General features: G+C 35.1%; 1 protein-coding gene across 1 annotated transcript in view; it reads right to left on the reverse strand.

Annotated features, from left to right (window-relative positions):
* The window catches only part of LOC111052291 (inhibin beta chain), a 109459-nt gene that overhangs the window by 41267 nt on the left and 43424 nt on the right, over positions 1–24768 (reverse strand). The window lies entirely within an intron of this gene.

Genomic DNA, 24768 nt, shown 5'->3' on the forward strand with positions numbered 1-24768 from the left:
CAAGTCATTTTTCTAATCCACCATTATTATTCTTCTCATACAACTTTTTTCAATTCATGATTCTATTAATCAAAGTTGAGACATTCTATGGTTATCTGAAATGTTGAGGTTGCATACAGACTTATGCGCCACGAACACGCGCATTCCTATTTTCATCAGTTGATCGTATCAACTGAGGTTATGTAAAAACGTGGAACCCCCCCTTCACACACAGATGGATAGTCTAGTAGGGGGATTCCAAAATATGTTGTATTTTGTATTTCATATTTGTGTATTATGCTTTTTCGGAAAATAAATTGGATTGAATTGTATCCTTATCATATCTGTATTTATACAGAAACAGTGAAATACAGATAGACAATAAGCTGATGAAAAGCGAAATACGCATGTTTGTGGCTCATAGTCGCGTCGGTGCAGGTAGATAGGCCGAGTAATAATGCGTCAGGTCTCTACCTACAATTTCACTCATAAAATTCATAAGCTACTAAGATTGATAATGTAACTAGAATGTATTGAAAGTTCATGTTGGGGTGCCCACAGGCGGAGAGGGGCTTGGGTCCCAGCGTCCTTGAGGGGTCAATTTTAATTTCTAAGAAATCAATTATAGATATTAACAAATCTTCCTAGGGAATCTTACTATTTGTATTTGGGAATTTAATAATTTATTATTTGATACCCTTATTGGGGTGGGGGCTCAAAATCAAATCTGTTGAAGTCCCCAAAAATTACTGACGATATTCTTTGTGTTCACTATTCGAGGGGGAGGGTAGCAGCTACATTTTAATAATTCCAGGGGGGTGCGTTCATAGACTTAGGGGTGAGGTGTTGAAGTGTTCACCCTTGTATTAACTTTACTGTATTTGAATTTCAATTGAAAAATAGGAATGTTCTTATCAAAGAGTATTCATACTAAGATTAATGAGAGTAGAATGAACAGACAGAAATAATAAAATGTTTGCATCTAGTGAATTATATGAACTAGTATAAACAGGACAAACTATGAAATTCAAACTTTTTGAATAGCCTACTAATTTTGTGTGATGTAGAAGCTGTGTATTTCATGCTGATTCTTCTCTCTCTCACTCTCTCTCGCTACCATCCAAGTACCTCTTACAATATATTTTGTACTTGCTGTTGCATGCTATAAACTTGAAGTCGACTTAATTAATTCCACATCAATAAAACGTGCACTTCGTTTGATTAAACTTCACTTGTTATTGTAGGAAAACGGGGGAGAGACCTGTGCAGTTTGAAAAAATTAGTTCTCATTTAATTTTATCAACCGCAGATCACGCCCTTCCAGCTACATTCAGATGATTGAGATGAATCATGCAATAAATGATTGTAATGATTGAGACATTAAAATAATTGTTTTCCGGTTCACAGTACAATCATAAAACAATATCGACTACAGTTGAAGCTGCATCAAAATAATATTAACAATCAATTCAATCAGTCATTGAGAGTATTTTTCAATATTCATCTTATATCAATTTATTCAAAGTAGAAAAAAAATCCGAGTAGGCTACCCTTTTTTAAAAATGTTTGCTCACATTTTAAACCCTTTTTTGTACTGATTTTGTACCCTTGAGTACCTTTTTTTAAATTGTGAGTAAACAATTTTTAAAAAGGGGACTTGGATTATATTTTTTATTTTTGTGTAGTTGAGAAGTTGATATTGTGGTAATTATTCATATTGAATGAAAAAGACTAAGAAATTGTCAAAAACCACAGATTTATTGATACTTAGAAAGACCGGTTTCGGTTATAACACCATTGTCAATTTCTCTGATAAACTCAGTTTCAATAAACTCAGTTTATCAGAGATTGACAATGGTGTAATAACCGAAACCGGTCTTTCTAATTATCAATAAATCTGTGGTCTTTGACAATTTCTTAGTCTTTTCCATTCAATATTTTTTATTTCTATTTAAGTGTAGCCCTAACGGAAAAAGACAATTATTCAAAGATATATGGTAGATACTCTTCAAGTATTTAAAGATTTAAATAACAAAAAATACTTCACAAATTGTACTGATCCACAATAGAGGAAAGATACAATTCTAAAGATACCGAGCTATCGAGAAAGATACCCAAACATTATTCCTCTATGGCTCTATGGAGTGATCAATGGTAGCCATTGACAAGCACACCTATCTCCATTCATCCCCCCCAAAAAATTCTCAGACTTTGGATTGTCGCTATTTTCAAAAGTTATCAGGATATACAAAAACAATCTTGACTAGAGCATTCGTTTGAGTTTTTGTCAGTGCATGATTTTCACATACGACAGGAATGAGTAGATGTGATTATTGATTGATTGATTCTTTATCACAAATAATGACAATGTATTGTCAGGTTTTGCTAGACATGGTTATGACAGGCTATTAGAAAGTTAAGCAATGTACCTTCATTGTATTATCATTCATCCAATCATCATCACCTAGGCTTAAAATACTTTTAGAAAGTCACCTTTGTAAAATTATAAATAAAAAATAAACTGTCTAAATATTCCATCTATAATCATCTATACTAGGATACGATGGATTAAGGAATACTTTCTTGGATTACAAAGAATTACTTTTGTGATTTGAATGTTAAAAAGATAAATTACTTGAACTCAGAATTAGTATTCATTGAATGTTGTGAGAATTGGCTACACAAATAGAACTTGCATTCTAATTATAGCACTACTGAATATTAATTACGTAGTTTTTATGTAAGTTGAGGATCAGGTATACAACTCGTCTCGTCTTGCATTTGACGCCAAGGCGCCTCAAATCTTTACCTCTTTGGAAAAAACTACAAATGGTAACCAAGAATCTCAACTATATAAATAGAAGGTTTGACAATCCAATGCAAAGTAGGGTAATTTTTAATGTGAATACAGTAATAGCATTGCATTGGTGTAAATCGAAATGAGGAACTCACGAAACCACATAATATGTAAGCTCTGTTGTCGTATAATGTTACATGACATTCCATTTGACCGCTTTTTCAATTATGTTTCATTGAACCAGATTATATTAGAGTAGAATTCTCGCAGAATTTGTCGAGTGTTTGAGCCTGTGCAGGTAATTTTGAAAATTCGTTTAAAAATGACCTTTTATTTTAGGAAACGCGCATTTTAATTAGATGTCGATTGATGAAAAGCATGAAAGTCATAATGTGAAGAGAATCCCAAAGTGGAGAACAGTGAAATCTTCAATTTTAAATAAACAACATACTAATAGTCTAAATACGTGAAACTCAATAATTTCATTAGCAGCCATTACCATGAATGTTTTTGGACAAAGGTTTGCTTATTATTCATTTGATTTTCATAATGAATTATAAGAAACTTCCAACATTTTTGAAGTCGTTATCCTATTTCAACCCTCTATGGTTGATTTATTATCGAAACAATTACAGCTCTGACAACAAAACAATCACTTTCAAAACTATTCATCACAATTTCGTCAATTTTTCTACGTGTATTCTAAAAATAATTCCCTATCAATCCAAGATGAATCCTTAACTAAAAATGGAAACAACAAATGAAGCCATCATGACATTATAGCTGATCGGTTCAGTAAATCTCCTCATGAGAAACTTTATTTCATACTAATGAGAACGCTTTGTGAAACTGAAATGTACTGAGTCTATAAGTGCATGTTTTACTCTTTTTTATTAGCTGTAGGATACCTGAACTTGAAGTGCACCTAATGTATCTGCATGTGATTGGTTTTAAACTTGGGAGAAGTATTGAAATCAAATCCATCATAGTATAAGCAATTCACGTCTTTTCACATCAAATTTGAACATGAGTTCACCTACTATTCGAAATATACTATAGAATCCATTTTCAATCATTTTCCTCCTCTAAGCTTCCAGATGAATATTTACCATCTTCAATGTTATTTTCATTGGATATATTGTACATCAGTCACCGATAAGATCCACAAGAACTGAATCTAGAATAACTTCGAAATAGGATGATTCAAGAAGAATAACTTTGAACTAGAATAATTCAAGAAGAATAACTTCGAACCAGAATGATTCAAGAATTATGAAATACACGCATAAGTTGGAAATATTAGAAAAATAGAGGAGAAATAGGAAAAGCGGAAATGATAGAGAATGAAGCAAGGTCACAATGAAGTTAGATACGTCATGACTTACATCAGAGAAACAACCGGTTATCATTATTATCGCTTATAGTAAATCGAGTGATTGAAGTGGAGGAAAGAGGCTCGTATTTCTCAGAATTTTTCCACGTGAATATTTTATACACAGAAAGGGCGGGAAAAAGATACTATGGAGTTGCGCAGTATTGATTGAGTGGATCACTGAGATATCTGTCACTTCATTTTCGCAATACTTTTCTGAGATAGTTGAACATATTATCTTCATATTAGCTGCCTAATAATAGTAGTTATATGGAGAATAGAATTGAAGTTAAAAAAGTGGGAGCAGATTATTGACGTACGAAGGAAGGCTCTATTATAATAGGCCGAGTTCTCAGCTCAGCTCAGCTCAAATACTGGCCTCCACAATAACAGAGAAAAGAGGAACGCTAGATTAAAAAATAAAACAGAAGAAGGTCAATGTGGTTCACTGGTCTCTCGAATCAATATTGACCGACTCATGAAAATTTCATATTCCTTCAATATTTCATTCATAGCATTACTTAATAATGTTGTATTAAATTCGCTAGCACTATTGTTATACATTATCGAAGGGCCGAAATCATTCGTTCCCGTTCAACTGCAATAGCAAGGTGCGTATTATAATTATATTCATCACTAACAACTCATTTTACAATAAAACCGCTATAAATGATAGACATTTTGTATGGCCTCACTGGAAATACTATTCAATCAACGAGGATATTTCCTCATTGATCGTAGCAAATTCAATAATAATTGTAATAGAATTGATTGAATTGTGAAAATCTCAAAGCTCAAAACAGACACTTAGATAAGAATCCTGATAAGATTAAACTGAGAATGGAGAGAATATAGGATGATAATAGGAATGGGATTGAGTTGTTGATTATATTAAGCTGGAAACATGATATACATGTTGCGGTTCAGGTTGACAAACGTTGTCATGACGGAAAACTACATTTCAACAAATATATTGATGATCCATATTCATCCCATCACTGATAGAATACAAAAATTTGAATCAAATTCAATGAAATAAAACAAGCTGGAAATGCTTTTCAACTTTATGGAACCAGATAAAAGCAAAAGTATAGGTCCTTCAGCGCTCTCACAATCCTTGAAAACCAAGTAATGAAGCCAATAACAGTATAATAGTATAGTTGATTTTTTCAAACGCTCCCACTATTGAAATATCTGTTACGATTTAACAAATAAATAAATAAATTTATTCGACCAATAAACAAACACTATACACTTTACAAAAACAGAGAATGATACCTATAATTGTATTCACATTATTGAGGGAATAACAATTGGATCTATTCGATGATAGTGGTTCTAACCGTTGTTTTTTTGAGTTGAATGGATTATTAAACTAGAAAAAATTTCCATTCTCCAAACGCACAAAACTGATCAAAACATTTGTCAATCAATCAGAATTCTGTAACTCAATTCAGTAGAAATGTAGACTAAAATTGTTATTGAAAACAGCCATGGGAGAAATCGAATTGTAGAGGTTGCAATGTAGAATTTCAATCGATGTTGCAATGTAAGATCACCCTGTTGTTCAACTACCACACACTAGCACAACTAGATACAAACATTTTAGCGGATGATATTGACATATTAGTGACAGTAAGTCTCACCTCACTGATACATTTTTTACCTTCATTTTCATCTTATTACCTTATCTTACTACCTTATTATCTATTTTAGTCAGTCAGTCAGTAAGTCGAATCAGAGCTGTTCCCTGCCATATTGGATCTTGAGATATTTTGATATTGCTTCACTCTGAACTTACTAAGATACGTAACTTCCCTGAGCGATGATACCCTGAGTAAGTAACTTACTCACTGAGTAAGCGAGACTTTTATTCAATTCAACTGGACAAGAATCGAGAGTTGCTGAAGAAGAGATGAAAGCTTTATCCACGGGAATTTATTTGTTAGTGTTTATCCGAGTGCTGTTGTTTGTGATGACAACTGGAAAGGGGAAGGGGAAGGGCTTCTCGCGTCAATCGACGTGTTGACGCGTGAATCATTTATAAACTGCAACGTGTCATGTCATCCTTCCCTTTCAAGAAAAAAAATGAACGCGGTTGTAAGCCCATAATATCTTGGCGTTCTTAGACTGCTATACTTCTATTGTAGTCGAGAATCGAAAGAAGTGCGACCTCTCTCCTTGGGGCATGCATTCCCCTAGCAGTGCGTGTCAGTGCGCGTACAAAAGTCGAGATTAGAGTGAGAGCGTGATAGTGTTAATGTTGGCGAAGGTGTGAAGATTGTTGAGAGAGATGCAGCGAGAAGTGTGAGCACGCAACGGAAAGAATTAAGGGATGACAAAGAGTGAGAGCGATTGGAAGTACATTAACTTCATTGTGAGTGAGTGAGTGAGACAAGGGTAATTGAGGAAGAGGGAGGAGAAGATAGATGGGAAGAGGTGGGCTGATGGATTGAGAGAACGGCTTGAAGGGTGTGAAAGATCAGAGGCGCTGGTGGAGAAAATGGAAGAAAAGTGAAAAGGAAATGAAGATAAGTGAGAGAGTAAGGAGAAATCCAATAGAGGGAAATGTTACAACATAGAGAGAGATACACTTCAGGGAGAGAAATTGAAAGTTGTGAAGTGCGAGGGAGATGGAAGATGGGCCTAATACGGTTGTTGAAAGAAGAGAATGAAAGTAAACGCGAGAAGACCGCCAATTGTTCCCATGAGAATAATTCATCAGCGACCGGTTTTTTAGATTGTAACAAATTAATCATAGATCCGAGCGCATCTTTTGACAGCTTCACACTGCCAACAGCCAGCAGTCCCCTACCTTCCCCCCTCATAAACCCCGAATCAACCCCCACCACCTCTCTGGGGTACTTCTTTGAATAGCGCGCCTCAACGCAAGGGTTGAACGAGTGTCATGGTAGGGGGGGGGGGTTGCAGTTGGAGTAAAATAGCTTACAACAATAATCAATCCAATAACATGGAATAAGCGGCCTGCATCACTTCATTTGACAAACCATTCCAACATCAATAATTTCTTCTTGAAACTTATATCAGTTGGAACAGAATCATACAACTGCGATAAAACAAAAATCAGCTAGTGGAATACAGCTATACGGCTAGGCACATTTACTTGAAGTTTATATTCAGAACTCTGACGAAAGTTGGAGGGGTATTCAGTTTCTTGTTTGTCCTATTCAATGTGTTTTGTTTCCATCATTTAATGAAACTTGTGCTTATTACTACTTGTTCGTGTTTTGATTCATGATATATAACTTCCATCTTTGACAAGACTCTTACAGGACTAGATATTACAATATATCAATAACGAGACTATTGACAAAACCAATCCTTAATATGCGTATTGGGATCCAATTGGTCCCACCCGTCAGTTTAGATTCGGTATATTTTCATATATGTTTATGAGGGATTGAAATAATGAATAGATCAGTGTCACTTTGCTTGAATATTAAAGTTTTAAGCGATTTGGGAACTTGAAATGAACACAACACGAGAAATTGGCTCATTCAACCTCACAAATCCCTACTGATATGTGTACAAATTAACAAGAATTCAGAACAAGTTACGATAATACACGACTTAATTTGTAAGTGACCTAGAATCGATTGTACCGAGAAATACTATCGGTGATTTGCAATAGGGATGGGACAATTACTGCAACTGGGAGGTGCAATCAGTATCTCTGGCTAGGTAATGTTTCTGGCCGTTTCCTCTCGGTGATAATCTAGTTGCATCTGTTTCAATTTAAAAGCAGACAGAGTGTTGCTGTTTCGGTGCAGTGCAGAGTGCATTGTGCTCCAAACTGAATGGCAATAAGCAAAACACCGACTACATAGTTGCAGATAATGCTGGTAGCGTTGCACTAAACGATTTCCAAGTGTCAGTGCGGTAATTACAAGTCAACAAATGATGCTGTAACAGTGGGTTAATGGATGCAAATGCAATAAACAAAATCATAGTCGTGCAGTCTTTCAGCGCAAATGATTGTGGTGATGACAATTGCATGGAATTATTCAATTTGGAAAAGGTACTGGGTGAGAGTTGAACATTGTTGTTAGTAAGTACTACATCGATGTAACCTCTCATTTAGCCACAAAGGATAACATCATCCTATTACATTCTATTGTAGATAATGTACTGAGAAGACTTTCTATTCTAGAGTTTGTATGGGCTTAGGTTGCTTATTATATGATGAACTGAATTAGAGAATACGTTTTGGGCTAGCGACTGATTTCTCTTTCCTGTACTATTTGTAATGCTTTTGGCTTAATCTATGAATAAGAATCATGATCTAGCCAAATTTCAGGATTGAAATAGTGAACAAGCCTCTTTCCTATACATCTTATCCCATCTGAAAGTACCTCTAGTACCTGGTGGTCGCGATTCAGCTTCAAGTTTCTATCGATGCCACTAATCAGGTGGCAAACTCGAAAACATCTGAATCCCATTGTGCAAAACGCGATTGTGATTGAGACCGTTTTGTTCACTTCCATGCCTTACAATATTTTTGTGTTACATGGAGGTTGATCACGAGCTTGACCTAAACTGAAAGCTAAACATCTAAACATTGACTAGTTCAGCATCTAAACCAATCATAATGACTCTAATGGTTAGGTCAACAATTCATATTGATTGTTAGGTGACTAAATCGTGATTGGCAAAGACAGTGATAGAAAAATTGTTTTTTATACAGTCCTTGGAGACTAGGAGACTCCAAAATCTCCTCAAAAAGTGGAGCCGTTTTGAGCCGCTCAAGTCTGTACGCAGCTTAACGTAAATGGTGCATATGGTCCTGAGGGCCACAAATCCCATTATAAAGTTGAAAGGAGAAAAATCAGCTGTTGTACCCGTAATGCAACACTTTATAATAAAAACAACCTCAATGTAACCATAGATTACCGATAAATGATGCTTTAATGAAGTTCCCAAATCAAATTCTCTATTATTCTTGGTTGGTTCAACAAACTTTCCTCCCATATGCGACAGCAAAATGCAATTCAACTCTTTTCAAAAATAACAGTAATCGAGTTGCATTTTGTTGGCTGACGGTGTAGATGAAAAAATCCAGTGAATTGTGCGATGGACTATTGTGACATTCACTTCCAACTGTCACCATTCTTTCCACATGTATAATCAATGCATCACATGCTGACAGTTTGTAATGAATCTAAGCATAGATGCGTGAGTTGCGAGCTATAGAGCTCTGGCACTTGGCCACTGGACTGCAACAGTGGAGAGAATCTCATCGCGATGCACTTTTATTGTTTCTGACTCTGGTGACTCCTTCGACTCATCAGATATTACTCCCCTATCACTCCCATGGTAGTTTTACTTATTCCTTTGAGTCATTTTCAGACTCGAGTCCGTCTGACCCTTAACAATGAAGGGTGGTCGCTTTTAGGCGTATGCCGTAAATCTCAGCTCTCAATGGAAGCTAACATGGTCGACCCGTCGACGTCCCATAGACGTCTCTGTAAACGCTCGCCGACGTCGGTTTTTCAGTTGGACGTCTAATTTACGGCCGCCTTCTTCTCCCATTCACACTCTATTCACGTCCTAATCAATTATTGCTTAGCACACTCGCAGTCGATTCATGCACCGCATGGAAACAGAAAGATTTTGTGTGCTATACTTTGAAGAAGGTGTGAGTTCGTTTCTTGTCATATTACAGTGGTGAAGCTGTCATTATAATCAAATCATTCTAGTAGGCTAATTAGATCGTCATAAAACCAACTATTCAGTACAATAACCAAAAATATTAAATAAAATGAATACAGTATATTCTTGACCCAGAATCATTTCTCACCCTTCAACGTTATTTCCTACAATTTATCATTCCAGAAGGTGTGAGTTTGTCTCTTATCATAATGGTGCAGCTGTCATATGATCGAATCATTCTAGTGGGCTGACTCCATCGTCATAAAACCAACTATTCAGTACAATAACCAAAAATACACCAACAATATTAAATAAAATGAATACAGTATATTCCTGACCCAGAATCATTTCTCACCCTTCAACGTTATTTCCTAAAATTTATCAGTCCTTTACCGTATCTAATGCAGTGAAATGAATGTAGGCCCTAACTCAATTAGATTAGTAGGTAATCATTTTTAAGAAACAAATACTTTTCTGTTGTATATTATCAAAGACAAGATCTGTGATATATCTAAGAATTCTTGGATCATTGTGTGAAGTTGGATTCGTAGACAACAGTGTTAGTGAACAGTGGAAATGTAATGCCCATAGGTTCTAAAGGATCATAATTCATGAGTTCTAAAGGATTATATTTTATAAGTTCTAAATGATTGAGATTATTCATACTCTCTCGGCCGGGGTGACTGAGAATGGTGAATTCATGAGAATTATATTTTCACTGTTTACTGTCACTGTTATGTGCAGATCCAGATATATTCTACATATTTTGTTTAATACATTATCGGTCTGTAATCAGTACATTATTTGAATGCTTCATTCACGCTAAACTAGTATTGTGATTTATAAAAAGTCAACCCTTATGATTCAAGTTCATGATTGGAACTCTCGCTATGAACGGATTATTTTCATTCTCTACGAAAAAATGAATGCTCGATTCAGAATTGAATCTTTCTGTTTTTCAATCCTGTTTTCAAAATAATGCCACTTGAGCTGAATTTCTGGATATAACCATAGAGGTAAGATAGCATTTGTGCCATCATTTCTCTATGATATAATGTATCAGTTTGTAAATCGTCCATCGGTGGTTTGGAGCCCACCTTAGAAAGTAGGTCCATTGATCTATCATAGTCATCCATTACCCACTCATCACAAGTCAGTAGCTTGGGGTTCATCCTCAAGAGAAAAAACATAGAATTCTAACCAAATATACAGTCGTCTGACCTTATATTCGAGGAATTCAAGGTTTTGACAGTTAGACAGTTATATGTTGAAAATGTAATTAAATATTTAATAAGAAATAGAAGCAATTTTCCATGCACCAACAACTCATTAAATAGACATTACCGCTTGAGACCTACTTCAAATAAGTATTTGATATATAATACTAATATTGAAACAATTAGACGGCAACTTATTCATATAAGTACTATAATAATCAATAAAATACCGGATCATCATCTCAACAATGCTAAAATTACAAAGAAAATGAAGCAGGAAATCATTAATTGGATAAAAAGTTATTTTTTCAATCTCTAAATTATTGTAACCGTGTCCTGGATTGTTAATTCACATCCTATCTTCCCTTCCCTCAGCCATGCCTATCTACCTATCTTCTTCCACTTCCCTATCACACACCCTTACCTTACCTGCCTATTACATGGGAAACCATAGTTGGCAAGGTATTTTCCCCCTCTTTCTTCCAGCACTACACATCATTTTATTGTCTTTTAATGTGTTAATATCATTGTTACTGTTATTGTTATTGATTTGTTGTATATTGCTTTTACTCATTGTATTTTTGTGTGTTGTGAATAAATCGAAAATTGAAATTGAAATTCAATTGTAAGTACTAGATCTCATCCCAGAGACTTATCATTATACAGTAGTTTCACCACTACAGATCAAGGAATCTGGACTACATAACTCTGCATTGTGATCTCTTTATTTTGTTTCTTTACTCCAATTTCTGTATCCTCATATATCTAGATTCCCTGTGATAGATAGCACATCTTCTCAAAGCCCAACCGGCACCACGATATACGCAGCCGATTAAATATTCAATTTTCGACACGTAAATTCCACTGGAAACCGTAAAACAGCAGCTGTTGAAGAGCATGTCTTTCTCTCGACTGGCACGGATTCGAGATCGACATATCTAAACGATTTTTATGCCGCTTGTATTACAGTGGCGCCGGTCGGTGGAGGTGCGTGGGAACAGTGCACAAGAGGCACGCGTCCCAATGACGACGTGCAAGACAAGGAGGAGGGGGGAAGGAGATGTCGTTTGTTTGTTTGCCCATCTGTTTGTTCGGGCGAGAAAAAAGAAAAGCGGTAATAGGTTTTTTAGTAGCTGCTGCCCACGGAGGTGTAGAGCAGAGAACAAGGTGGTTGTCCGATGTCTGAGACAACTATATTGCATCGCGGCCGGCGCGGCTCCTTACCTCTGCACAGTCGCCGGCCGACAAATCAACAGTGCATTTGCATACGTCCAGTCCACCTACCTCTCCTTTGCCTACCTGGCGCCTGATCTAGCCTAAGGCTACCACAATTTTTCTTCCTCCTCTTCTTCTTCTTCTTCTACTTCTTCTCCCTCCTCTTCCTCTTTTTATTCTTCTTCTTTCTTCTTCTTCTTTCTTCTTCTTCTTCTTCGTTTTCTTCTCCTTTTCACCCCGATATTCATCGTCAAAACCACCCGCCGTCAAGAACTCTTCCTCGAAACAGTGAAACTGTGAATCGTAAACGCTCTCGTTGTTATCAAAAGTTGTATTTGGATAATTATCGGATTTTCCAGTGTTAAGGTAATTTATTTTTTTGTTATTGTTATTTTTAATTATTTATTTTGTTCGTCCATCCTGACTTTCCATTGATCTCTTTGCTATATTTATGCTATACCATTCAATTTCCACCCTTTTTTTGCACCACTTTATTTTTATTTTGTTTTAATGTGTATTGCTGTTGTTGTTTGCATGTATTCTTTTTTAATCTCTGTATCAAACTTGTATATGTGTGTGAAAATAAATTGAATTGAATTGAATTTGTCTCTGGTCCTCTGGACGTTTGGTTTTGCAGGTATTCAAGCTGCAGAAATAAGATTTCTAAGGTGAGTGTACCACGATATGGCTGCACTAGAATTGATAGGATTAGAAATACTGACATAAGGCAGGTTTTATCTGCCGCTCCTTTGCATAAAAGAATTTTACATAATAGTTGCAACTGGTGTAGTTATTCGAATAGAATGCCATCTGGTGGGATGTCACTTCAGAACTATGGACCTGCTGGAAAAAGAGATGTAGGAAGGCGAGAAAGAGATGGGTACCGCTGTACCCAATCTTAATTGAAATAAGGATTCCGAGACGTCCTGAGATACACTGAAGCCCGGTTGCACAAAAGCCGGTTAAATTTTAACCGTGATTAATTTTACGAGAACCAATCAGAGAAGAAGTCTTTTCTAAAAGGCCTTCTCTGTTTGGTTCTCGTGAAATTAATCACGGTTAAAATGTAACCGGCACTGAATGAAATAAAAAATATGAGAAATGAAATACACTAAACTAGTTGGATGTTGTGAAGAGATTGGTGACAGTAGTTAAGGAGTTGACATAAGTATAATGGGAATCTTATATTCGTGCAAAAAATAAAAAATCACTCACTTTCATCCAGAATCCATTCCATAACCGTGGATCACACATACCTGTAACAAAGAACATTATTTATTTCATATTCGCATTGCTGTTTTTGATTCACAATGGGACTACTTGAGCCTTCGAAAGTCAAGGTCCTAGCAGAAAAATCTCGCTCATAATATGAGTAACCTAATGAAGTAATGAATAACCTAATGAATAACCTAATATGAAGTAACCTTCCGAAACTAACTTCAAGTTTTTCAGAATAGACTGCTAGTCACCATCGATTAATAAAATAATAATCAAATGAAATTCATTAAAAAATTATACACCTGAATCTTCAATGTCCATCAATGTTGTAATGAATCATATATCTTCCTTCATTTATAAGAGAAAAAGTAGTGGTGATGACAGACAATGTTATAGAAAGAAATGATAGTAAAAATGCTGATCCGAGTTATAACAACTGATAGAAATGAATAACTTAAGTGCAAGATAGATATAGTGAGGCCCACGTTATAATGGCAGATTTTGATTAGCAATGGTATAACTATTCTTGTCTATCATTCAACATAGCAGATAGCGCTATCTCTTTCTCACTTTGCTCTGTTGCTAATCGTCTTTTAACTATGTAGAAATAATAATTAATTAACAAAATATTTCATCTTAATCATTGAAATTCATTACCAAATTATAGAAAAATATAATTTCTTGCTTGATAAAATATAATTTATTATTTTAAACGTGAATGAACAGTTAATATTACAATATCGAGGCACCGAGCTACGCTTGTTATTTTTACTTTCCCTGCCCTATTACCATATGTAAGGAAAGTATTGCTTTCCGAAGGTATGTAAATTTGTAAATTTCTATACGTTTCGAGGTCCCCTGAGTCCAAAAAAGTGGTTTTTGGGTATTGGTGTGTGTGTGTGTGTGTGTGTGTGGTGTGTGTGTGTGTGTGTGGTGTGTGTGTGTGTTGTGTGTGTGTGTGTGTGTGTGTGTGTGTATATGAGTGTATGTGCGTCTGTGTACACAATATCTCATCTCCCAATTAACGGAATGACTTGAAATTTGGAACTTAAAGTCCTTCCCCGATAAGGATCCGACACGAACAATTTCGACCAAATCCAATTCAAGATGGCGGCTAAAATTGCGAAAATGTTGTCAAAAAAAGGATTTTTCGCGATTGTCTCGAAAATGGCTTCAACGATTTTGATCAAATTCATACCTAGAGAGTTTATTGATAAGCTCTATCAACTGCCACAAGTCCCATATCTGTAAAAATTTCAGGAGCTCCGCCCCATCTAGGTAAAGTTTGATTTCAGATTTCCAATTATCAGGCTCCAGATACAGTTCAAACAAAAAATTTCGAGTGGAAAAGCTTGAGTATGAAAATCTCTACAATTAATGTTCAGTAACATTTTCACCTAAAATTGAAAATAAGCTCGAAATTCGAGAAAATGTTATTATTTCAATTGCAAACTGTTGGCAACTGTTGATTCTATTAAATCATTCACTATGAAGAGATAGAAGACTTCGTGTATCTCCAGCGTTATAGTCCTGTCACCAGCTGGCTTAGATCTTTGAATAGACTTTAGATGCGCGGGAACACTAGCGTCAGGTGATCAATTCTCATAACGGCAAGGGAAGTTGTGTGAGTGCGCCACACCAGATTTTTATTTATTGATAAACAGAACACAATTCTCTAAAATGATCGTGTTTATATTTCACAGCTGGCTATATATCATCTTATGAATTTCGGGGATGCGATATTTTGATTTTTCACATACTGACTCGCTCACTCACTTTTTTACTATCCACAGCTGTTTCAGCCAAGGATGATTATCCTTTTAAAATGTCGTTCAGCGAGTTTTCCCAAGGATGAGACCAAGTGCAATCGAATCGTTATATCATAAACCTACTATGTTCCAAATTTCGTGAACATCGTTAGAGCCAATCGTTAGATAAATAACCAGATATGGAGATACAGAAATTGCTCGCTTAATATAATAGGATCAATAAACCTGTATCAGCTACCGTCTATAGAAGGCATTGACAAGACAGAGGATCGGCAACATTGTTCTGCTATCTTTCTGAACTGCCTCACTATAGATAAAATCAGTGCTTCTGAGATTACAATAAGTTGAAAGCGAATCGTAGCAGAGAAAGTGAAAGAGAGTAGTTATTATTCAAAGTATCGATCAAGTTTTGGTTTTCACGCTGACGAATGTATAATTGATGTCAGCTTGTCATGCAATTCACTTTTCATTATTGAAGCTCTTCTAGCTTGTCCAAATACACTTCTTCTCCAATTTTCAACACTTCCTGAACAGTGCATCTCATTCATTCATTAGCTAAAAACATCCTCAACTATGTCGACAAATCATGGAAATTAATAACATGATTCACTATTTTCAACCCGAGAAAATAAGCTATGCATTAATGAGATAATATCAGTTAATATTAAAATATCTGTTGGGATGTCTCACAATTTTTATTTCGAACAATGAGATAATTAATATTGCAACAATGTTGTAATTAATATTGTAAACGAATGAAAATGCAAATAAATAATTTGAATTTGAACAATAGATAGTATCATTTATTCACCATGTCCTGTCTTTCAAAGTTTGTGAAAGAATTATGATTCTTCTTCAATAAAATTTTCACATTCTATAAGGAAGGAATATTTGTCATCATGTTGTCAGATTTATCAAAACTTTAATAATCGACAGTTCCAGGTGCATTCATTGATCAGTCATTAGCCATTCATCGGAAGATCTCATGATCCGGGAGAAGAAAATAATTTTAGAGAAATTAACATAATTTTTCTTATCTAGGTTACATGAGTACTGAGTACATTTTCTAGAATACAGTAGTGTTGATTTTTCAAATAAATAACTGGAAAAGGGTGATCAGTTTTACCAGTTCATCAATATTCAAACTGAGTGTTCCCAATCGATTTCTTTGAAATGGAAAATGAGTAATTTTCAAATTAGTTGACAATCTAGTATGTAAGTTCAAACAGAAATTTCCATCCCTCGAAATCTCTCGGAATCGAGGCAGGAATGACAGGAAGACATATTTTTGAGGGTTTTAATTTCTCTAGAATGCCTAGAAAATTAAGGAAACATTGCAGCTCAAATACACATGTGACACGTAGTTGTTTTGATTTCTGGAAGGTCACTAAACGTCCCCAAAAAATATCATTCAACAATCATAGGCTATGCTTATCTGTGATAAGAGTTTGATAAACTCAATTACCAGCTCAAAAAACTGATCGACTATGATTAAAACTTCAGTTCTTTTACCGTCACTTCATAATAGGTGAGAAAAGAATCAGATTAAAAATTCACATCTTAAAGTTTCGATCATACTTCAAAAGATTGGAAAGAAATATTTACAAAACATTGTTTTCAAAAATCTCTATTATTTCTCCATTGAGCCTCTATTACCCAAGTTCACCCCACAATTTGTTCCCACATTTTCAGAACAGGGGAACATACATGATATATACACTGAATAAAAATCATGACTCTATCTATCTTTGTATGGGAACAACCCAAATATTATTCCTCGGTCAACAATACTCAAATTCAAATGATTATCATTTCATCAATGAACTCACATTATCTCAGTTTACCCCACATTCAAGAACAGGAGAAAATATGTGTAATCATCATAAAAACTAACCTTTCACAGCTACTTTCCATTCGATAACAAAGTGAGCTTCCTATAAGGGATTATTACTGGAATGGTGAACCTCTCTAAATAACCGCTCATTCATTCAGTTTCTTTCAAGCGTACACAATTATGATATCCAATATTCATGTCAGAGCAACAACAGCTGATCACGCAGTCAAGAATAGATCACGCAGATGTGGGTCAGCTATGAGTTCAGTGCGTGATTGATTCTACAAACATCCTTCAAATTACAATCACAACGATTCACTTCTTACTCCAGAATGTTCCTTGTAATAAAATCTTGGAATGTTGCTTCTTACAGATAGAAATTCTGTACTATTTCTTGCATAACGACAAATAATTATTCCGAAAAGCACTTTCAGTTCGGAAACATTCTAAGAATAGACCTTCTCTGACCATTTTTAGAATTCAATTGCCTTTGAACTTCAGATTGATTCTCAAAAGTGAGGTACACTTTTTCGACCAATATTACTAGGTAAGACTCTTTTTGGGAAAGATACCATAATAATCCACTTTACTCACAATATTTCAAAAGTATTTGGTTATTGATTCAATTATAGGAAATGTGAGTGAAACATGGCTTTTGAGCTAGAGATTAATCCGGTAACTTCCCTTGAAAAGTGTTGAATTTCTTGATTCCTTTTTCTCAACCTTCAACTTAGGGAATATTTTCTAAATAACGGTTCTAGTGGGTAGCGGTTACTTTAGTAGAGTATCAATCAAATTTACTATAACCGATAGCATCCTCGAATTATTTTAGAGAACGCAATTGAAAATTTGGAATTGTTAAGTTATAATGTCTTTAGAATGAAATTAAGATAAGATAAGAATGATGAGGTGCTATGTTTGTTGTATCTGTTTTGTACTACGGCATGGAAGCCTGGACGCTGAAGGAGATTGATGTGAGGAGATTGGAGGCATTTGAGCTATGGATGTATCGAAGAACACTACGGATTTCATGGGTGGAGAGAGTGACCAATGTAGAAGTGATGAGACGCATAGGCAAGGGAAAAGAAGTAATTATGACAATTAAGAGAAGAAAACTGCTATACATGGGACATGTTATGAGAGGAGAAAAATATCAATTGCTTCAAGTTATTATGCAGGGGAAAGTCCAAGGAAAGAGATCCGTAGGAAGGAGACGAAACTCATGGCTGAAGAACCTTCGGGATTGGTTTGGATGCAGCAATAATGACCTATTTCGATCTGCGGTTTCAAAAGTAAAAATCGCCTTGATGATTGCCAACCTTCGAAACGGAGACGGCACCTAAAGAAGAAGAATGTCTTTAGGCTCGATCTTCATAGAATCATATTCTCAAAGTCTTAAGTCTTAAGAATCTCATTCTTGAAGTCTTATCTTATAGTCTTATCCTGTAGTCCTCCATTAATTCATCATATTTGCACCAATATTATATCATATTGTAGAATGATAAGTTTTTATATGAGTTCTATCGTAATAAAATTTTGAAAAAAGGCAATAGAATATCAGGAGAGGAAGCTTATATGATAAGAAAAACAAGTGATATGAGGAAAAATTGTGTATAAATCACACCTCAGGTTTGATATCAAATTGTCAAGAAGTGTCAAAGACAAGATTCTGGTTCAATAGACTCTAGTGCATAAACTGGATACAAAATATTTTTGGTGCTTACAAATCAGTAGACCACAAAGTGTTAAATCGGACAACCGCAGGTTTTGTATCATATGAAGATTTCCTCCATTTTTTTCTAGTTGGGTGACTAATTTTAATACTTCAAACTGGATATCCCATAGCTCTCAACATGCCAACTGAAGGCTGCGGCCAACTTAACAACGACTGAAAGGTGTTGCCAAGTGTAACTGTATCATGTTTTCTTCCCATAAAAACTCATCTTGCATGCAATTGAATCATTATGGTCTCACAAGCTCCGCGAGGTTTATCAATTTTCCAGAGCAAGTTTCATATGATAATTCCAGTTTACAACAGGTGCTATTCATCGTTGAATATGAATAACATTACATTAGAATTATCATTATGAATCATAATACTGTTCTCTACTCACTTAAAAAGAAGTACTCTACTTACTGTACATACTTGAAACTTATAAAGAAGAGGTGAGAGTAGAGGAGTAAAGAGGTAAAACTTTGTTTTTGGAGAAGCTTTGCCTGAACTTGTCAATGACATGGGGAATATTCTGTTCCAGAACCACAGAATCAGCCATTACAATAGAGAAATTCGTAGTTCTGATAGAAAAAAATAGGATGAAGGAGAAGAATAAGATAAGGAGATTGATTGTTTGATGAAATACTTCATTTATGCAGATTACAGTAGTAGAATGAGAAAAGAAGGAAGAAGGAAGAAGAGAAAGGAAGGGAGAAGAAGAAGAAGAAGAAGAAGAAGAAGAAAGAAGAAGAAGAAGAAGAAGAAAAGACCACAACCACTTGATAAGGTTGAAACACGTGTTGAAGTTTGGAATCTCCAAAAACTATTACCCTCCAGTCTTCACTGCAATAATTAGCAGTAATACATACTGCGACTGTGGCCCAGTTTTTCAAATAGATCCACCATCTCCATATTTCAATCTGATGAAATAAATTATTATAAAAGCGATAGAAATAATACATTTTCTCCAAGTCGATGGTGGAGTGCCAATAATTATTCATGGAAAATGTTCAAAGAGATCGATCGTGATTCTACTTGTGCAAACCAACTTAGAGACAGTGACGCTTGTTCAAATGTGGATAATATTCGTGAACTAGGACTTTTTCATCAAAACTATTACTTCCAGCCTACTTCGCCTCTCAGTTTTGGAAAAAATAAGCAGATCTGTGCAAGATTTGACCCTGAAAACAGTGAGGGGTACAGTAGCTCAACTACCAAGGGTAGCAAAGAAGAAAGACTTGGAAGCTGATTCCGCAAAGCATTGCCGGGAATTGGCCACTGTGACACTTTTAGTGTCCGTATTTCTGCACGAGAAATGCGACACATATACAAAAGTATTGCCATTCGCAATTGTTGCTATTTGCATTTTTGGAAAATTCTCAAAACATCCTGGATGCTTTCCGAAAAAGTTCTCTATTATTATGGCAGCCAACGTCTAAAACTTACATGAATCTAGTTGCTCTACTCAGTAGAAAAAAGGCCAAGTCAATGTGCGTGGCCTTGACTCTTCTCCCCGGGCTAGAGAAAGTAATCCAGTTCAAGAAATCTGATAGAAAGAAGCTCTCTCTACGTGGAAATATTACAACTTTCATCATACTAACAGTCTTTTTCAATTTTCCACTATGAGGACTACGAGAATCTATCATGATTCTTGTTGAAATACTGTTTTGATTGGGATAGACATAGTATTGCAAGATTCAGCTCGTGAATCATCAAACTTCATCAAGCTCCTCTTGAATTTCGCAATAAATTGATAATATAACTCTTATTGATAAATGCAAATATAAATCTTAGTACCCTTCTAAACTATTTTTTCATGACATGTTTCGGCTACTAAACCATTTTCAAGATTTATATTTTTATTTATATTAAAAGCAGCACCAAAGAAAAAAGACAACTCTTATTGATATATATATATATGATAATATAACTCTTATTGACTGTCTCATTGATTCAGTTAGTAGATATCATTTAAAATAGCTCAATATCAATTCTTGGAGGATGCTCAATAGTGAGAAATGTATAAAGTGCCACAGAGTAAGAAGGGAAGAGTTTGTATAGAAGAGAGAGAGGGAGTGAGAGTGAGACTCAAATATAACTGATAATAATAAAACCTCTGAGGAGCTGATATACTAAAATTTCACCAAATCTACAAACTATTAACTGGAGAATTGTTGGATAAGATAAGATATCAAATGCGGGTGACATTTATTTTTTCCTGTAGCCTATTTCAACTTTTCGTTATTTGTGTTTATTATCTGAAATTATCGAAAAATTTGTATAATATTAACATACTGTCATTTAACAGCAGAAACTCAACCTCCCTAACCTTTCCTTTAACTTTAAGGGCCTTTCATGTTATGTTCACCTAGTTTTAAAGTCAGGAATAATTGAAATTTAGCCACTAGGATCTGTGATCCTTACAAAAATTAAAACTATGTCAAGTTAGCTGTAATATAATATTGTCCTGCTTCTACATACGCGTAAATTGGCGGATGTTTGAACAGATAACAGTCCATTCTTGGATCTTGAGAAAGTGTATCCAGGATATCTTTCTCTTTACCAATACTATGTTCAAGAGAGAGATAGAGAGTTCAAGAGATCATGAAAGAGATTGATTGATTGAGTACTTTATTTATGTAGATTACAATATATTATACTGGCTTATACACTTCTACAATAGGTTACAAAATAGCAAATTTTTAGATGAATTTACATAGCATAAACTAAGAAATAATTATTGAACTGTATAATGATATGAAAAAATCAATTTGGAATAACTATACAAGATAATATTGTAATGGATCTACAGGAATTGGCGAAGAGAGAGAGACACCGAGAGAGACTTATGGTTTAAACAGATAACAGTTCATTTTTGGATCTTGGAAACGTATACCCAAAATGTCCTTCTCTATAACATTGATATATTCAAGAGAGTGAGAGAGAGATTTGGAGAACAAAACAGGACGATAGAGAAATCAAAATAGTCGGAGGGAGAGAGAGAAAAAGAGAATGAGAATCGACCATAAACAAACAGAAGCAGTAGCGGCAGCAGCAGCAGCAACAGTAGACGCGTGGGTAGACAGTGTAGAGTGTGAATTCGGAATAATTAGATTTTTAATGAGAGGCGTCGGCGAGTTGAAAGCGCCAGCGGCGGTCTCTGTTCAGTTCTGCTCAGGTCTGAGACTCCACTCGCCGCTGCCGACCGCTCAAACCGCCTCAACTGATAAATCAGCGACCGCCGACCGCTTCAATAACCTACTTTCCAGCCACTCGCGTCTACGCCACCAACGCTATTTTCCACTCTAGGGTGGCGTGCCAATGAAAATGTATTGTTCGAAAAACTTATGTTCTGCACTGAGAATGAAATGGAAATCATAGAACATATTGGAGGGAGAAAATAAGAAGATCAGAAGGCTTCAGAAAAACGTGAAGATTCAAAATTTCACGCGTTTGTTACGAAAGGAAGCCAAAAGAATTCTCAGAGCCGTCTCCAGAGGTCAGATTGCTTTTATGAGTGCAAGACTCCTTTCTTATTATTATTATGGTTAGCGTATGGCGTATATAGGCACAAACAAATACATATTCAAAGAGAAATCTGATCATCAGACTGTTATCAGGTTGATACAATACTGTAAATTATAATCCCTCCCTCTCCCTTGCGAGACAAAGAAAAGAATAAGAGATGTAAGAAAGATGCAACTTCACAACGTCGCCTTTGTAAATGAATAAATAAATTGATTGATTGCTTCATTTATGCAGATAACAATATAGAAAAGGACGGAGAGATTGGCTAGTGAGACAAATTACACTTGTTTCATCAAGAATTAATTGTTAACAATCAATGTCTATTTTTCCCGTACCATTCGTCGAAGTACAAAGTATAAGCACCTACTAGTACTTCTGTTACAACCTTCTCTCCCTCCCAACACCTGCTCTCTTCTCCCTCCAATACAACTTTTTATGACAAACTGGAGCATTCTATACTTCTCATCTCTTTGATTCTTAAATTCATATTCTATTGAAGAGTTTCAATGATTGTTATTTCGATTCAAACTGGTAGCATACATTCGGGAGAATTTTTAAGAAATTTTTTCAACTCTCTCCTCATTTCACTCCTCTCAGAAAATCGTTTGTTGACGAGCGTTATGATCCTCTACGCTATCTAGCACGCTCTCTCTCTCGAGAAAATTCTGTTTTCTCTATATATTTTGATGCGGAAATCGAATGATATCAGTCTGATTATTGTCATAATCGGATGTAATTTTGGCAGAACAGTTCTCCCAATTCCACCTTTTATGATAATCAGGAGTATCCTATACTTCTCATTTCTCGTAACTCTGATTCTTGAATTCATATTCTACTGAAGAAATTCAATGATTGAATGATAATAATATTTGAATGGGGGGAAACGTTGTTTAAATGAGGATCTGATTCTTGGCGGGGAATCACCAATTAATCTTTTAATCAATTGACCAATTTATCAATTAACCAATTAATGAATTAACCAATTAATCAGATGAATCTGTAATGATTCTCTGCAAAGTTACATTTAATTCCTGTATGCTCAAAGTTAGATATATTTGATGTATATACAGCAGCAGATTGTACGGCTGCATTTTTGAGATCCCATAATAATATAATGATCTCACTCACTCATGCAGCGATTAACTCAGTAGAGGAGAAACTGATGCTCCCTCAGAATGTCAAAGCCCTGAAATGAGTTTGGACGATGTAAATGTCAAGAATATTCGAATGAGAAAGTGTCATCATTTCAACCTTTTCATATCTAAAAAGATGAAATGAAGAAGAAGAATCCACGATACCTGAGAAATGTTGTGAAGAAGTTCACATGTGTTAATGTACATCAATTTCTAGTATATAAATAATCGTTTCATTGTTTGTAAATGGCAAACTATCAAAGATTCCTTTTCAATAATTGAGAATAAAACCTCGAACTTCAGTTGAGGATTTAAAAAATTCAAATGAGTGATTGACCCCAGATTTAAATATGAGAAAACTCTAAATATTTTTAAAATTATAGGTAAATGCTCCAGAATGCTGTGATTCATCAATGAAGTTGAAACTCGAAAAATCTCTCAAAGCAGTTCATAGACAAAGTTTAGAAAGAACGAATTGTGATAAAAATCAATTCATAATCCTGTAACTCTATTCTGGAAGTGGGAAACGAAATAATATATCATCAACCGTTATCAATGTGCTAATCTGATGTAATTAATAACAATTGTCACCTGATCAGAATAATGATAGGTCGATGAAAGGCACTTACTTTGAAATTTGCATTTAAATTCAGGCTGCTGGCGAAAATTGCAGCTTATTATTTCAAATTTATGGCCGATACTTGATATTCGATTCTCTCTACACTTTGAAAAAGAGCGCTACACATTAATAATTTATTACAACAATCTCTCTCGTCCCATCTCTCTTACACGCTCTTTCTCTCTCACACTCTCACACTTTTTCTCACTCTGTCACATTCTTCATCCAACCTTCTCTTTTGCCCTCTTCTTCTTCATCTAGTTGTAACCAGCTGTAATTCATAGCCTATCGGTTCGATACCACAAATAATATTGATTCTTCAATAATAATTATAGAGATTACAGTTTTATTTCAGCTATCTGCGTTATACTTTTTGGAAAAAATGATTATTTCAAGAAATCTTCGTGTAGTATCATATTATATTCATCTGAATAAATTTCAAGTCGGAGAATCATTGTAACAATTTTTCACATTACGATTAATATTTTTCCAATTTTGTAAGATTTTCCATTCAATGTAAGATTGAAATTATTGTGTATGGTAGCCGTAGGGGTGTGATGGTGTTATTGAGGGCTAATTTGGTAATTTTAATTTACCATCCACATGAATAATTCTGATAGTTCTATGCATTATTCCCATGTTATGCATCATTCGGTATACATATTAATTTGTTCCATATCGACGTATGAGGCTCATATTTCTG

Source organism: Nilaparvata lugens, chromosome 1 (assembly GCF_014356525.2).
Source record: "Nilaparvata lugens isolate BPH chromosome 1, ASM1435652v1, whole genome shotgun sequence".
NCBI classification, from domain to species: domain Eukaryota; kingdom Metazoa; phylum Arthropoda; class Insecta; order Hemiptera; family Delphacidae; genus Nilaparvata; species Nilaparvata lugens.